Genomic DNA, 17798 nt, shown 5'->3' with positions numbered 1-17798 from the left:
GAGTCTCTCCATGTTTTGTTAAATTTATTATGTCGAGCACCTCCTGGAGGAAAACTCCTCCTCCGTCAGTCAATGATAAAGTCTTTAAATCTCTGTAGTGTGATTTGTGTCTGTGTTTCATCTGTGGATCAACAGCACCATCAGTAACTCAGTCTGAATCAGCATGTTATCAGGAGTGATCTGCTCAGTTTCCTCTGACTCCACTAGTTCTGTCTGATTGCTTTTGCTGTTCAGCTGGGGGTCATTTGCATTCGCACTGAAGAATTTCTACACAAACGAGGTATTACTTTTATATTGTGAACACAGAATTGATCTTTTTGGACACCGTAGTGAATGAAACTTGGTTGAATGGAGTTGTCAGTTTGTTGGTCTTCTCTTGTCCCACCAGAACTTGGTCCTCAAGCTGTGAATCTCTTGAGTTTCTCATACTCAAAATAGCAGCTGTAATAATCAACTGCAACTAATATAGACTCTCCTGTTGGTAGAGCTTGTTCATATTGAATTCTATTGAGTTTCAGACCTCTGCAAGACTGCATGTAGTCTCTGATCATGTGTCATTGGTTTGGAGAAAGAAAATAATAACTCTGTTCTTCAGATGTGTTTGGTGTCGATGCAGTGAAGTCAGCGTCAGTGATGGAGGGAGATTCAGTCAATTCAATTCATGTTTATTTGAATAGAGTTTTTCACAATACATTTCGTTTCAAAGTTCTAGAATAATACAAATCGTGCAATTAGTTAATGACAGTATTCATGCAGAAACGATTAACATGATTGAGGCAATGATTACATGTTGTGGTCATTATGATTAAAGTCAGATTTGTCAGTTTTGAATATTGATTTAGAGTTGGCATCATATGATGTCTTCAGTAGAGGCCGGATCTAGCTTGCATAATATCTAGTTACCAGGGGCCAGTTGTTCAAAAGTAATCTGATCGGATTTTGGCCATCGGATTGGATCAAATCTTGAAAATGGGTTGTTCAAAAGAAAAAAAGGATTCTGAATTCGGATTAGATCACAAAATCCAATCTTGGTTTTTATCTAGATTAAATCCTCAGTTTGTGTTGTTGAAAACGTTTTACTAAGATTGGGATACTTTTGATCCAAAAAAAAAGGATTATTCTGATCCCAGCAGAAGGGTGGATTTCAGGAACCAAAATGTAATAAAACTTTAAAACTGGTCCAAAAATGACAACATTTGTAACGTAATATATCCCCAAACAGCTGTCAATATCAAACAAAAATATTATATTTCATTTAAAGTTTTTTTTTTTTTTTTTTTTTAATCACTGATTTAGAAATCCATCTGGATCAGGGTGATCCAATCCAATTTTTCTCTGGAAAAACCGGCTCAAAAGTAAGATGGGTTACCTGATCCTGCATAGCAAAACATGGGATTTCCAAATCCAGATCATTTTGATCCAGACTAAACTTTTTGAACAACTGGCCCCTGGGGATGAGCCTCCTGAGGTAGAAACAGAAAATAGAGATTAATTAGTGTATGTCCACAGAAGAAATTATTTTTCTTTTTTTTTTTCAAATTTTTTATGACATCCACCTCAAACCTTACAATGCACATGATAACTTTCATGAACTCTACAATAAGTAAATCCACGTCACCAGCTCATTACTCTTCAACAGCGATGCTATAGATACCGCAAAAACGGAAGTTCAAAGACAGAATTTTAAAGATGGCTGCGTGCTTGTTTCTCTTATGCATACAGTTTACATGATTGAGTCTTCTGTTCAAAAAGAAATAAATACTATTTAAACAAATCAATAAAACAGGATTTTTACAAGCAATTGCAAGCAATACTGAGCTCTCTGGATTGTAATATCAGTACTAAACAGAAAACGTTTAACTTTACATTTTTTGACATTTGATTCAAACTGATTCATTTATATTTACTTTTACCAAAAAAAAAAAACTGATTGCATTTAATGTGTTATATCTGTAACTCTTCCTGTTTTTTTTTGTTTTGTTTTCAATCCTATTATTAAAGTTTCCAAAACAAGACCTAAGTAGCAAAGTCTTTTGAAAGAGTTTGTTCAAATTGATAATTTAAAAAAAAAATCAAATCAACACATTAAAATATAAGAATTTCACTGGATTAGATACCAAAATATCAAATTAAGTGATATCTGTGAACAAATGATCAACCAGGTTTTCTCAGAATTTACTTTTCTGATATTTATTATTATTATTTATTTATTTGCAATTTCTTTCAACAACAAACTAGCCTCAAGATAAATGAACATTTGACTTTTTAGTAAGTCACCAGAAGAAACACGTCTTGAGTACGAGTCCAATCAATCCTAGAAGCAGGATGTTCGAAACTAAAAAGAAAAAGATAAACAAATGAACAGATATAGATCTGAAATAGATATAGATTACAGTAACAAATACTTTAAAGTGTACAGAAGCATTGCTGACTGATCTGTTTTCCTGTGGCCTTTTATGAAATAATGTTTTTGTGACAATTAAAAGAACCAAAGACTTAAACTACTTCAGTCTGTGTGCATTGAATTTATTTAATACACGAGTTTCACAATTTGAGTTGAATTACTGAAATATATGAACTTTTCCACGACATTCTAATTTATTGAGATGCACCTGTATTTCAACCATATTTCAACATTGAAGGTCGGTCATGTGTTGGCTGGGAGTGTTTACTATTGTTTCCTTTGTAATCTAATTTCACAATGTATAATGTTATAGTAAATTACTTTATATATATATAACATGTATAGTGTTCATCCAGCAGGAGGCGCTATAGCCAGCTATGAGGTCACTGAGGTCCGGATCTTGGTACATTTTTCATGTTCAAAAATAAAATTTGTTCTCTGACTTACTAATTTGCTGTCTGCATGTATAATTAGTTTAGACAGTTTGCATGAATGTTTATAGTGTCCGTGGTATGAAAATGATCGCTGCGAGACACTGGCGGAGTGAACGAGGCTTGAGGGCGCTTAAGTTAATAAAATGGGAAGTTGCAGTTTAGGGTTAGCGATATCTTTATCAAAAGATTTGAACTAATTTTGCTTTATTTTTTTATTTATTTTTCGGTTTTATTTGTTTTCATAGCAATATGCTGGCAACATTACATCGCCGGCACTTAAACTGACTGTAATCAAAAAAGCCCACGGACAGGTTATTGCTGACAGAATTCCACATTCGGTAAGGCAAACGCAAAAAACATAATGATATTTTCTGTCAGAAACATTATCAATGCTATTAAAAAAGTAGCATTTAACACTAGTGCACAGATCTGTAGAACAAGAAGGTTACAGAATGAAATGAAATATGCAAACACTAGCCATGAAGAAGTCTATGCTATTTCATTCAGTATAGTAGTTAAATTTTCACAAAGTCATGCTAAAAGCATTAATAAGAGCAGAAGGCAAAGTTATCATCTATAAAGCAATGGTTATTAATGAAAACTATAACAGTAATACGCATTGTTGCATGAATAATTAACAACTGATAAAATCCACCCCTAACCTATATAGTAAAGTAGCCTATTAACAAATTTTGATGCAATAAATATGGTATAATTTCACAATGTTCATCCTTCCAAAACAGAGAAAACATCTTTCACAAACACCTATATGTCTGTCTCTTTTAAAGTGTTTAGTGTGAGTTGTATTTTTGGGTGAACGCTCCCTTTAAGATGGAAAATAACTGGTTTTACAAATGCCAGAAATGTGGCTTTCTGAAGAAAAATCGCTATCAAGGAGCATCTCTGATAGCACTTACTTTGGTAGCAAATCTACTCTTCTCAGTTTTTTCTGAAAAAAGACCAAGGTAAGCTGTATATTTTCTTTAATGTTCACTCATGCATTTTGTTGTAACAACACAGACAAACATTAATGTAATTCACTGGATTTTGAGTTAAAATGGGTCTTGCAAGGTTTTTTCCTCTTTGTTTTATCTGTACAAACATCAGTGTGTCTGGTTTGATCTGTCAGTGGATAAACAGCTCACATGTTTATGGTTGCTTCTGCTCCACACAAAACGTCTTTACACTGAAATGAAGTGAATCCATCAACAGTCAATTAAGAGTTTGAGGTCAAATATGATTGACAGCTTACAACGCTAAATAACACACAGTAAATACAGATATCTAATACAATATTTCACTCTTATATTAGTTTTCACACAGGGCCAAAATTCATTTGAAAGGTAAGATCAGCAGAAGCTTGTTGATTTTCGTGATGATAAAGGAGACGGACGTGTGAGTGGAAACTAACTGAGGTTTGGGGAGGATTCTACCAGATAAATATAACCGGACCAATCTTGAGTGTTTTCAGATATTTTAAGAGCTACTATCATGAGCTTTTCATTTGAGAAAATGTCTCTGAAATCAGTTTTGTTCTGTTTGTGTTTCTGGCGTCTGGTTGGTGAGTTTGAAATGTGTTTTGATGGCTTCTGTTGCTTCTGTTCTGGTAACGTATTAAATTACTGGTTAAATTAGTCAGAGAGGATTAACATTCACTGATATTCTCATACAGAAATAATTAAACTGTGATTTTACTGTGAGATCAAGATTGAATTCAGATCTGAGCTTAGTTATTAGGAATTGATTAAATTAAAATAAATATGAATCTTAAATACTCAACAGCATTAGTTTTAGTGTGCCATTACTCTTATCTGAGGTGCAAGTCTTTCTTTTTTTTATTTAGTTAATGATCTATATGAAATGTTTAACTACTTTCCCATTCATTCCAGATATGTTGTGTTTGTATTTCTGCTGAATATTATTCACTTCACATTCAAATTAATAAAAGTATGTTAGTGAAGTTCATTAAACCAACATCACGTTACTTAGAACTTTAATCTGTTAAAAACTCTGTTCTTCAGGAGTGTTTGGTGATGAAGTGAAGCCAGAGTTTAGTGAAGTGTCAGTGATAGTGGGGGGGTTCAGTCACTCTGAAATCTGGTCTTTCTAAAATGAGGAATGATGATCTGATTCAGTTTTTGTTTTATAACACTTTAATAGCTGAAATCAATAAACCGGCCGACAGATTCACTGTAAATGAGTATGTTCTTGACGGGAGATTCAGAGACAGACTGAAGCTGAACAATCAAACTGGATCTCTGACCATCACAAACATCAGAACTAAACATTCTAGACGTTATTTGTTCAGCTCTGTGATCTGGCCGTCTTTTTATCTCAATGTCTACGGTAAGTTAAATGTCAGTTTCAACTTTTTTATCACAGCCTTAAAGTAGATCTAAAGAAGTATTTCATCATGTCTAATTACATAAAATTCATAATTTTTGGGGGGGTTTTTCTACATTTACAGCCAGGTTTATATTTTATCTTGTATGTCAGAATGTTTTTAAATGCTCTTGTTTTTGAATACCTTTGATCAGTTGGTTCTCCTCGATGTTTCTTCCTCCTCTGCTTGAAAATCTTCATTCATCCTCATTTCTCTTTATTCTGTCATGTTTTCAGCTCCTCTGCCTGTTCCTGTCATCAGCAGTAACTCTTCACAGTGTTCTTCATCATCAGAGCAGAATTGTTCATTGGTGTGTTCAGTGGTGAATGTGGATCATGTGACTCTCTCCTGGTACAAAGGAAACAGTTTATTGTCCAGCATCAGTGTGTCTGATCTCAGCATCAGTCTCTCTCTACCTCTGGAGGTGATATATCAGGATAAAAACACCTACAGCTGTGTGCTCAACAATCCCATGAGCAACCAGACTCAACATCTGGACATCACTCAACTCAGTCGCACATGTTCAGGTACAGCAGCGCTGATATATGTGTTTATTTACTGAGCAGATTTCTGTCTTCTGTTGTAGATCAGACTGATTCGATCACTTACATTAATGTCTCTCTTTCACTCTCCTCCAGTTCCTTGATATTAACGTTTATTGACTGAGCTGATCTCAGTTTGGTGTTTTTATTCTTCAGACTCTGTCCACTGCTGTGGTTCTACTGAAGCTGTGATCCGATTGGTCCTCTCTGCTCTGGTGGGCGTGGCTACTGTCATTCTTCTGGTTTATGACGTCAGATCCAGAAGAGCTGAACAAGATCAAACACAGATTCAGGTACATGATTGATTATGTCACTTCTCACAAAATACTGCATATATAAATATTTGTGAAATTTATCAATTTATGGCTTTGTATGTTAATTTTTTTCAGGATGTATTGAAATCTAAAGCAGAATGCTGAACATTTTCTTCTTGTGTATTTTTCTTTAACATACTTGTTTATCTGAAAAACAATGCTACAGTCAGTTATTCTCCTTTGAAAATGTGCGTTCCGTGTCGGAATGTCAGTCTCTGTTTTGGTTTGTGAAACCCGCCCACTGCCAGTTTACCCAATTGTATTTTGGCTCCCCGGGTTGCCAGTTGGCGGAAAACACAGCGTATTTCATTTCATTCATCGTCAAGTGCGCTCCTTCCTGTTGTGTCGTCAATCTGGCAACCTGCGTGTGCGTCAAGGCTGAGGAGGAGGGGCCGGGTGAAAAAAACCCTCTCCAATATTTAGAATTTGGACTGCAATACCTAGTTCAACCACTCGGTGTCAATCCTACATACAGCACATTTAATTCAGCACAGCTGTCAAGGCTGTTACCTTACAAATAAATGTACAAACCCTTCTTTTTTATTCAAAGGTTTCATTCAATAAGGGCTCATACTAGTAAACAATGCTATATTGCCCAATTAAACTAATTTCATAATTAATTAACTTTACATATTGAACAGAACTGAATCAACACTGAGCTGTCTTTAACTGAACAACAATAGTGTTTTCTTTTTGACAGTTACACTAAGTGAAAAAAGTGATATATTCTAGTTACACTAAGTGCAAATAATGATAACTTTTGTTTACACTAAAATATCCGTATTTTCTTTAGCAATAGGCTAAGTGTAAGTAGTACTTAGGTGGCAGATATTTATACTTCAGTACTGTAGTACATTATAAAACAGTATGTAATAACATATTGAGTGTAAATTATCATATTTATTAATATTATTAAATGGATGCCGCCTTTTTGGGACAATAGGGGTTATGCACAACAGACTTCTGTATTCTGTTAACCTGGTCTCGCTGCTTCTGGTTTAAGCGTTTTGTGATATTAACGTTTATTGACTGAGCTGATCTCAGTTTGGTGTTTTTATTCCTCAGACTCTGTCCACTGCTGTGGTTCTACTGAAGCTGTGATCCGATTGGTCCTCTCTGCTCTGGTGGGCGTGGCTACTGTCATTCTTCTGGTTTATGACGTCAGATCCAGAAGAGCTGAACAAGATCAAACACAGATTCAGGTACATGATTGATTATGTCACTTCTCACAAAATACTGCATATATAAATATTTGTGAAATTTATCAATTTATGGCTTTGTATGTTAATTTTTTTCAGGATGTATTGAAATCTAAAGCAGAATGCTGAACATTTTCTTCTTGTGTATTTTTCTTATAATAATTGCTGATGATTATTTGAGCTTACACTCTCTTTCAGTGTCACATTTTTAAAAATCCAGTTTGAAAAGCTTTTTTGTTTATCTTTCTCTCAGTTGAGACACACAGATCTCTCTTTACTACTGATGTTCATTTGTCATGTGTATTTGCTTGTCTTTATCAATAAAGTTTTCTCACTCTGAGCTTCAAGAGCCACTCCTAGTTTTATTACATTTATTTAATATTTATTAACATATTATTTATATGTTGAGCGCCTCCTGGAGGAAAATAAACTGTTTAATAGTTTCAGCAGTGCATCACATAAAGCTTTACATTATTAAAACATTTTTAAAAGTCTACATTTTTGTTAAGCTCATTAGTTTTTGTAAAAGTTATTTTTTAATCCACAATAATAAACAAACAACTATAGTGCCTCATTTAAATCTTTGTAGTCTGATTTTTGTGTCGTTGGCTGTGTTCGAAATGGCATACTAACATACCGCCTACTGCTCAGTATACAGTGTATACTGCCTACTATTTTTTTTAAAGGAATAGTGTGGAAATAGTATACAATAAGCATTAAGCAACAAAATGTTTCAGAGTAGTATGCTACAGTGTTGTCACATGACAAACACTGAACCTTAATTCAGCACAGCTGTCGAGGCTGTTACCTTACAAATAAATAAGTATAAAAATACCACAATATGTTTGCAGATATTTAAGAAACATGCTAAGTTAACATGCTTGTTTATCTGAAAAACAATGCTACAGTCGTATAGCGTACAGCGTATTTCATTTCATTCATCGTCAAGTGCGCTCCTTCCTGTTCTGTCGTCAATCTGGCAACCTGCGTGTGCGTCAAGGCTGAGGAGGAGGGGCCGGGTGAAAAAAACCCTCTCCAATATTTAGAATTTGGACTGCAATACCTAGTTCAACCACTCGGTGTCAATCCTACATACAGCACATTTAATTCAGCACAGCTGTCAAGGCTGTTACCTTACAAATAAATGTACAAACCCTTCTTTTTTATTCAAAGGTTTCATTCAATAAGGGCTCATACTAGTAAACAATGCTATATTGCCCAATTAAACTAATTTCATAATTAATTAACTTTACATATTGAACAGAACTGATAATTACTGATGATTATTTGAGCTTACACTCTCTTTCAGTGTCATATTTTTAAAAATCCAGTTTGAAAAGCTTTTTCGTTTATATTTCTCTCAGTTGAGACACACAGATCTCTCTTTACTACTGATGTTCATTTGTCATGTGTATTTGCTTGTCTTTATCAATAAAGTTTTCTCACTCTGAGCTTCAAGAGCCACTCCTAGTTTTATTACATTTATTTAATATTTATTAACATATTATTTATATGTTGAGCGCCTCCTGGAGGAAAATAAACTGTTTAATAGTTTCAGCAGTGCATCACATAAAGCTTTACATTATTAAAACATTTTTAAAAGTCTACATTTTTGTTAAGCTCATTAGTTTTTGTAAAAGTTATTTTTTAATCCACAATAATAAACAAACAACTATATTGCCTCATTTAAATCTTTGTAGTCTGATTTTTGTGTCGTTGGCTGTGTTCGAAATGGCATACTAACATACCGCCTACTGCTCAGTATACAGTGTATACTGCCTACTATTTTTTTTAAAGAATAGAATAGTGTGTGAAACAGTATACAATAAGCAACAAAATGTTTCAAAGTAGTATGCTACAGTGTTGTCACATGACAAACACTGAATGCATACAGAAAATTCACATACTATTCACAGTATACACACAGCATACTGCAATATAGTATGGTAGTATGCCATTCCGAACAGCTTCTGTACTGATTTCAGTGTACTTGAGTTATATTTAGCAGATTCTGGCAAGTCATCTGGGTATTTCATGCATACAGAAAGTTTGCATACTATGCAGAGTATACATACTGGATACTGCAGAAATAGAAAGAGTAGTATGATAGTATGGCATTTCGAACACAGCATGTGTTTCATCTGCGGATCAACAGCACCATCTAGTAGATATTGAACAGAACTGAATCAACACTGAGCTGTCTTTAACTGAACAACAATAGTGTTTTCTTTTTGACAGTTACACTAAGTGAAAAAAGTGATATATTCTAGTTACACTAAGTGCAAATAATGATAACTTTTGTTTACACTAAAATATCCGTATTTTCTTTAGCAATAGGCTAAGTGTAAGTAGTACTTAGGTGGCAGATATTTATACTTCAGTACTGTAGTACATTATAAAACAGTATGTAATAACATATTGAGTGTAAATTATCATATTTATTAATATTATTAAATGGATGCCGCCTTTTTGGGACAATAGGGGTTATGCACAACAGACTTCTGTATTCTGTTAACCTGGTCTCGCTGCTTCTGGTTTAAGCGTTTTGCAAATGCTTCGTTAAATATGAAGCAGTTTTACTCAAGACGCCTTCAAAGTAGATGCCAAAGATTTTCGTCAACAATAAATAACAGCTAGCTAGTTAACTGATTATCTTAAAAGTCCATAGATATCGCTATTATTTATTACGGCTGTTAACACGTTCTCCGACAAGCGGAAGCGATTTTCCTGGTTTGGTCAGGTGACGTTCAACATATACCCTATAAAGCCCTCCACCTACTGCTTACCATACTCAATAACACTGTATTATTAATGAGGCATTTTATTTCAACTTCTAAAATATTTATTTTATTTTTATTGAAAATAAATGCCTTTCCGATCTGATATGTGATGGGAAATCTAGCTTCGAATCTAGCTTGATCGCGTCATTTACTTAGCGTTTTACTCGCTACGCCACTGATACTGCTAACTAATAGGCGTCTTTTGCATTACTGTTTATCGCAGCCAGGCGGTGGTGGGCGGAGTTACTGTAGCCTCTGCCAACAAATTGGGCTATTTGTACTTTGAGTAAATAGACACTCCGTGCCTTTTTAGAGCTGCTTTACAGCGGAATTGAATTCTGCTCGCATATTTTAAATATTGTTTTCATTTATATATTATATGTTATTTATATATTATATTACTGCAATATTATTATTATTTAATATCTTTGAAACAATCTGTACTGTATAAAGCGCTATTGAGATAAAGGTGACGTCATTTGACTTGATCGGAAACGTGCCGTAGAGATTGAGGTACAATCTATGTCTATGTACAGAGCAATAGTTTGTAGTTAGTTTGTAACACGTATATAAGTACATATAAAAGTGTTACATTTATAATTACTATCCCCCGCCTCCAGTTCACTAACGCATTTGAATATGAAACGTCACGTGGAGCATGTTGCGTTGTGGGAAACAGTATCCCATGCAGTGTCTTCAGATGCATACATCAGATTTCAGCAAATTGTAGCAGGTAATCCGGGAATTCCATGCATACCGAAAATTCACACATTCACAGTATACACATAGCATACTGCAGTATAGTAAGAATTGTATGGTAGTATGCCATTCCAAACACAGCTTCTGTACTGATTTCAGTGTACTTGAGTTATATTTAGCAGATTCTGGCAAGTCATCTGGGTATTTCATGCATACAGAAAGTTTGCATACTATGCAGAGTATACATACTGGATACTGCAGAAATAGAAAGAGTAGTATGATAGTATGGCATTTCGAACACAGCATGTGTTTCATCTGCGGATCAACAGCACCATCTAGTAGCTCAGTCTGAATCAGCATGTTATCAGGAGTGATCTGCTCAGTTTCCTCTGACTCCACTAGTTCTGTCTGATTGCTTTTGCTGTTCAGCTGGGGGTCATTTGCATTCACACCAAAGAATTTCTTCCCAAAAGAGGTATTACTTTTATTTATTACAGAATGTCTCTTTTTGGACACAATAGTGTCTGGATCTTGTCTGAATGGAGTTGTCAGTTTGTTGGTCTGTTCTTGTCCCACCAGAACTTGGTCCTCAAGCTGTGAATCTCTTCCAGGGGAGTAGGTTTGATTTTTAAATTGGTTGTGACATCCACGGAATATTGAATAGGATTATGTATTAAGGTTTTTAGTTTATATTGACATCATAAATGTGTAAACTAATGAATTCTGTAATATTACAGGTAAGTAATAATGACAAGGGGGCAGTTTAACAGAGACTAAACTTTACTCATAACTTACATTGTTCATAGTGCAATGTAATCGTCAATGTCAATGTGTCTACTGACTTGTCCCTTGCTATTTGAAGAAGCCAAATACATGTCTGCATAAGTCATTAACAGAAATTAACTGTTGGTATATTTGATTCCCATCAGTATTGTTCAGTTTGTCCTGGTGGTCGTGGCACACAGCAATACTGTTCAGTCTCACTTGTGCCATTGTTGTTCTGAGCCATGTTTTCAGTCTCCTTGATGAGACTGGGGCGAATAAAAGCAGCCTTAGAAGAGTTTTAACTTGATCAAACAGGCCTTTCAACTGGGAGTCCTTTCGTGATATTAGCCACTTCAGAACTGGATTTGAAAGTGTTTTTGGAGCGAAACATGGCTAACTGGACTTTTGGACTCTCCCAGTTTAGTTCTGGGTATCAATCAACACTGGAGACTGCAATACTTCTGACAATACAATTTCCTAAAATAACACATTGATGCATATCAAATGAACAGTGAGGAAAAGCATCTACGGCTTAGTATTATTTTTACAATTGTTGATGATTCTACACTTTAGCAATTTAGAAGATATAACAAGTGACTTACTTGTACTTGTTTTAAAGTAGATCCTGATGTACCTTTCTTTTTTTAAGCTGCTATCCTGACTCAAATTCACAAATTAGCCTAATTGATAAACACAGTTTTTTTCCTCACTATATTAATCAGGTTAATGTGTTTCAGACTTCAGGTGTTTCAGGTTCATGATTCATATTTTATACAAGCCCCATAGCATAACCCTTATGGAAACCTGTGCAAAAGTCATGCTGTTCCCAAGAAAAATGGAGCCTGGTTTGACCGGCATGGTCTTTCTTGTGAAAGTGGTTGACCAAGATGGTCTTGCTGGGTTTGGTGTGAGTAGGCCCGTGTCTGTGCATGCAAACACTGTTGTGGAGAAGTATTGTTTCTGCTTTTGTATTTCTACATTTAACACTTCAATGATGTAAAGGCCATTAAAAAAAAGCCATATAAGATTGTGATATATAGTAATAATGTATTCATTTCTTTTGCTTCCTCTTTTAAAAGTAGAACTGAAAAGTTTAATAGTTTGTTATGATTACATTATTAATCAATGTCATCTGAAGTTTAGAATAGCAAAGAATAAAATTCAAACCGGTAAAATGTGTATCAGTTTATTTATGAGACAAATTTTAAACATCAGTTGTTGGGTTTGTTTTCTTACAAAAAGTTGTCTTATTCTTCATAGAACAACTGGCAACTGCATAATATAGTCATGCATTTCACATGCATATTGTGCACAGTGTTTTACACATAAAAATGTCAAAATTATCAAATCAGTTATAATCAGCTTGTGTACAATGTAAAGCAAAATATTTTGAGAAACTTGAGGTCTACTGGAGCTCAATGCGGTGAGTTCAGATGTTGTGAAATGAGCAAAGAAAAAAAAGCTGCCAGTGGTCACACACATTAACACTGGATAAATAGCGGTTATTTTAGCCGACAGTTTCTCATGACTTTACTACAGATCAGCCTCACATCAGCTCATCTGTCATTTTATTACTGAACCAGTTCTGAAGAGTTTGTCTTTTCATATTTGTGGACTGAAACCGTTGAAGATGTTTGACAGATTTTGCTTCTGTTTGTGTTTGTGGAGTCTGGTTGGTGAGTTTTTATGGCTTCAGTTCCTTCAGATTCAGTGTTTGTTTTTTCTTCTAAATGTTCTTTATATAAATCACTGAAGCTCAAACAGCAGCAGCTTTAGTTTCAGTGTGACGTGATTCTCATCTGCAGTAAAAGTTTTCAGTGTATGATGTTGTGTGGAGCTCAAATCAACTTATTGATTTCAAATGTAAATTTCAACTGATTACCTCATTAAACCATCATACAGTTATTTAAAAGTCAATTTATTTATTTCAACAGAAACATCTCATTCTGTTTGTGCTCTGTGTGTTTGCTGATGCAGATGCAGTGACGACTGTATCAGTGATGGAGGGAGATTCAGTCACTCTAGAAACTGGTCTTACTGAGTGGAGCAGCAGGAGGAGAGAGACCACATACAGATCCACTGTTAATGTCTATGGTGAGTCATCATGATCATTCTTTATTAAGTGTTTTTACACAAATATTTATTTAATAAATATTTGTAAAATAAACAAACCACTTAGTCATTTAAGAACACATTATAGTTTTTAATTAGTCTTTTATTTGGTCATTTTCTATGTGATGTTTTTAAGTGACAGTGTAGTCTTGTAAAACTTTAATCTATAGTGTTTATTTACTGAGCTGATCTGTCTTTTGCAATAGGATCTAGCTGCAGACATGCACTTGCACTCTCAGACTTGCACTACTCACACTCACGCGCTGTGTTGCTAATAAACATGATAGAATTTCAGTTCTGTTGCCTTTATATGAAAGTAAATATGATGAACAAGACACACAAAGTACTTGCTATTTAATTCCATTCGAAAAACTTATTTATTATCCATTTTCACTTGAATACAAACATGTATTCTAGATTTTTGTTGTTTTTTAGAAATATGACAACAATCACATATCTCACACAGAGATCGCACTGTCATAGTGTTTGGGAATATTCATGCATAATTTAAACTCATAATTACATGATATCAGATAAAAAAAAAATAAAAAAAAACATTTTAGAAGAGAACGTAACATCACACTTGTTTGAACCAATGAGCATTAAGCTGTGTCTTCAGCAAGTCGTTTCCCATCATGCTTTTGGTCAGTGCAGTCGGTGGAGAGCAACTGCGCTCGACTGCACGGCCGACTCGCTGTCACGAGAGATTTTTGACACACATCGGCGTGACTTCAGAGCATCAGACTGCCCTCGGACACATTTCTAACTGGCATGCATCTTGCGGTGATCACCGGTGGTCGGTTCTGCACAGATCAAATAAGCCTACTCTGGTTAAGGCTAGAAGGGATATAGCTGCGGCTACTGGGCATGCGCACATCAATATAGCATAATTTTTGTCACACTGAACAACAATAATTACTGTATTTGCATTATTGTAAGGGGTGGGTTTAGGGTTGGGGTAGGTGTAAACGTTAATAAAACACAATCTAATAGGAAGAAAATGTAATAGACTTGTACTTTCAGACACCTGCACTTCCACAAGTGACGTCACTTGCAATCTTTTTTTATTTTTATTTTATTTATTTATTTATTTACATTGAATCTCTCAACATTTTACAACAGTAGCCAGGTGGTGAAGACAAGAAAAAAAGAAACAAAATTACAGTGTCACTTGCAAACACCACCTGCACTCTCCGCTACCTGCGCGACGTCACTTGCAATCGACACAAATGGTGCGTGTTGCCAATGGAGACGAGATGCTGTGGTGGTTAAACAAATAAAACTAATTTAGTACCATAATGTACAGGGTCCTGCAAGTCACCAGTAGGAGAAAAAGACAAGACCCACAAATCCGTGCCCACAGAACAGCAGAATATGAACTCAATGCGCAAAGTCTCTCATTAAGCGTTTTCCTCCCGTAGAAAACCATAAACACTTAATATGGCTTAATGTAGGTATTAAGATAGTGCTATTAAAAGATCAAATTCGATATACAATCGATATACGATTGCAAGTGACGTCGCGCAGGTAGCGGAGAGTGCAGGTGGTGTTTGCAAGTGACATTGTAATTTTGTTTATTTTTTCTTGTCTTCACCACCTGCTACTGTTGTAAAATTCTTAGAGATTAAATAAAAAAAAATTAATTAATTAATTAATTAAAAAATTTAATAAATTGCAAGTGATGTCACTTGAGGAAGCGCAGGTGTCTGAGAGTGCAAGTGCATGTCAAGGCGCCGGTCTGATCTGCGTTTGTTTATGTTGTGTCCTGGTCTGCCTGGAGCACATGGCTGTCAGTTGTTATTTATGTTTGCCATGTGCTCTATTGTCTATTGTTACCCTGCCCCTCTTGTTACCTTATTATCTTGTTAGGGTTAACACCTGTTTTAGATCATTAGTCACCCTTTATATTCCCCTCTTGTCTTCTGTCCTGTGCCAGATCGAATCTCTGCTCTGCTGAGTTAATCGGGCTCTTGTCTCTGTTGACTGTTATCCTGTTGTTGTCTAGCCTAGTCTTAAATAGTTTATTTTGCATTTATTTTATACTTTTGATATTAGGGTTTTTTTCTTTTGAGTTAGTTCTGTTCTCTCTAGTTCCTAGTTTTTGAGCTCCTGCCATTTAGTTTTTGTTTTTCCCCTTCCCCCTTGTGCTCCCCCATCGGCTTTGGCTGCTGGACTCCCTACCGCCTGCCTCCTCCCTCCTATCCTTCACTGCCCAGCTCTACCTGCTCCCCTGCCCTTCCTGTTCCATCCATCCAGCTGCTCTGCTAATATCAGGCTGGTCCACCAGCCTCAGAGGATTCCAATTAAGTCAGCCAGGCTTCTGCCTTCACCCTCCAGGAACACTTCCTCTCCCTCCCGCTGTCGCCATACTCTGTCCCTTGGTGTTCATTGGAGAGCTGGACTGTCTCGTTGCTCTTGGACTGTTACTCTCTGCTCTTTGCCCTGAAACCCCATTCCTAGACGCCTCCTGTTGAGCTGACTTTCACTTCCACGGACCTGGCTGGAATCTCTCCTGGTTACCCTCTCGGACAGTGACTTGGTACCTGCTTTGTGTTAGAAACTCAATAAGTCTTTGTTATCCCTGCAACTGATTCCTCTTCCTTTACCACCCCTGACGGTACATGTCTGCAGCCAGACCCTTGTCTTTTGTTGTAGATCAGACTGACACATTCACTCACATTAATGACTGTCTTTAGCCGTTACAACACCAGACCCACAGACTCTATCAAAGACTACTTCACATAGTCCAGCCTCAGGATCTCAGATAATATTGCTGATCTCTGCTGCTGCTGCTGGATCTCTGGTGATTGTGGCTGTAATTGGGTTGTTTTGTATCTGCAGGAAACGCAGAGGCGCAGGTCAAGTCAATCTACAGCTCACACATCTGTAAAAAATAATTGTGAATCACCAATGTTCTCCATGTTTTGACTGAATGTCTGTCATTACAGTTCATGAAGATGAGACTCCAGCTGCTGCATTACTCTACAAACACACTGGACTAATGACGGTAAGAGTCTCTGTGTCGTTTCAATGACATTTCCATTTATTGAATTAGCTACAAAATAACTGCATATATAGCAATATTCCCGTTTAAAATTCTAATATGATTGCATACTGCTTACTGCTTCAAAAACACATTACACATATTTGGCAGTGTGGTATATTATGTGTTTAACATGTGTTTTATGGTTTCCATAATCTAATCTATAATGTAGGTTTTATTTATTTTTGTTGCTGTTAAAGTTGCTTGTGTGCAAAAATTTCACAAGTTCTAATAATATAAAAGACCCAGATCATAATTCACAATCATTCAATGCAACAAACACTGACTCGTATCCCATAACTCAATTTATGCATTTTTCCTAACAAGGTTCAGGACTAATGAATTATGAATCTTTCTGAAGAATTGGTAGCAAATTTCTGTCATTTGTTAATTTTTATTTATCAGGTTTGTTTTTCTCCTTTGGCCTTTAGTGTTTGCGTTTGTTTTACAGGAATCAGATGTGACAGAGGTGATTTACATGTGTTTCACCAGATAACACTGATCAAACTCTCCCTGATTCTGTTTCCTCACAAATCATATACTGATCACTGCTGATATAACTGCATCTGGCTTTTACACTCTTACGGTTTCAATTTTTTTGATTTGTCATTTGTATTTCTTCGACGTAATTTCTTAGTTTATTGTAATCCTGAATGATTAATACTTGTAGATTAACTAATATAATAAAAATAATGAATATAAAATAAATGAAAATGTTTATCATCTTTTAAATAACCTGAGAATTCGTTTTCCCATTTCCTGGATTCTTGGAAGCAGAAGTCGTCATAGTTTGATAAACTTCCACAGCGGTGAACGGGAGATACAGAAAGTATCATTTTTGCATTTGTATTTGGTTGAACAGCAAACGAAACCCAATCCACAATGTAATCTAAAGGGTTTTCCAGAAGAGAAAATATAAAAATATATAGAGAGACTGATTACGACAGTCAGAAGAGAGAAGGACGTCGAAGTCACTGTCACTTCCTCAGCAACACAATCGCTGCAGGTTTTACTACTTTATTTATTTAATGTAACGCCAAGGTAAATGAATAGTGTAATGTGATTTTAAAAATGAAAATATACAAAAAACTTAGTAATGTAGGATTTTAATCTCTCAGGTAAT

The 17798-nt window shown here is 35.5% G+C and overlaps 1 long non-coding RNA gene across 1 annotated transcript; it reads left to right on the top strand.

Annotated features, from left to right (window-relative positions):
- The first annotated feature begins 211 nt into the window (after window positions 1-211).
- LOC107742792 (uncharacterized) lies at window positions 212-16639 on the top strand. Its single transcript, XR_001640342.1, has 3 exons — window positions 212-280; window positions 13498-13614; window positions 16581-16639. It is a non-coding gene; the product is annotated as an uncharacterized LOC107742792 (long non-coding RNA).
- The last annotated feature ends 1159 nt before the right edge of the window (window positions 16640-17798 follow it).

Source organism: Sinocyclocheilus rhinocerous, unplaced genomic scaffold, assembly GCF_001515625.1.
Source record: "Sinocyclocheilus rhinocerous isolate Xijiao unplaced genomic scaffold, SAMN03320098_v1.1 scaffold1879, whole genome shotgun sequence".
Lineage (NCBI taxonomy): Eukaryota > Metazoa > Chordata > Actinopteri > Cypriniformes > Cyprinidae > Sinocyclocheilus > Sinocyclocheilus rhinocerous.
This window is presented reverse-complemented; position numbering and strand designations above follow the sequence as displayed.